The sequence below is a fragment of the Sinocyclocheilus grahami genome, unplaced genomic scaffold (genome assembly GCF_001515645.1).
Source record: "Sinocyclocheilus grahami isolate Dianchi unplaced genomic scaffold, SAMN03320097.WGS_v1.1 scaffold600.1, whole genome shotgun sequence".
NCBI lineage: Eukaryota > Metazoa > Chordata > Actinopteri > Cypriniformes > Cyprinidae > Sinocyclocheilus > Sinocyclocheilus grahami.
Genome location: NW_015505779.1, coordinates 616,616 through 617,069, shown reverse-complemented (window position 1 = coordinate 617,069; position 454 = coordinate 616,616).

Genomic DNA, 454 nt, shown 5'->3' with positions numbered 1-454 from the left:
GTTCCCCTTCAGGAACTCGAGCTGCGTCGAAACGCTACGGGAACGCCTCCAGCGTGACCACGCTCTGAATCACATGTGTAATCAGTCCAATGGATGGGCGAGACGTCACGGGTGGGGTGACGTAGCGACCAGGAAGTATAAAAACACGTGCGGTGAAACCGGCATCAGCTTTCTGTCATTCAACAAGCGCTTTGTGTGTGTCAGTCTCATTTGGTGTTGTCTGTCCATTATCATTCTTTATTTTACCAATACGAGTGTAGACAAACATACGGCGAGAGCTGGCAGTATATTAGGCTCTGTGTTCTTCCCTGCCCGCTCTACATTTCGGGTGGGGATACACACAGTTTGTGTGCTGTCTGCTAAAAGTGGGAGCAAAACACGCAGAGTCAGCTGACTGCCCGTATTGAGAGTGTTTGTCACTGCGTATGCTTGCTCTCCGAGGGCTCTCTTTGAG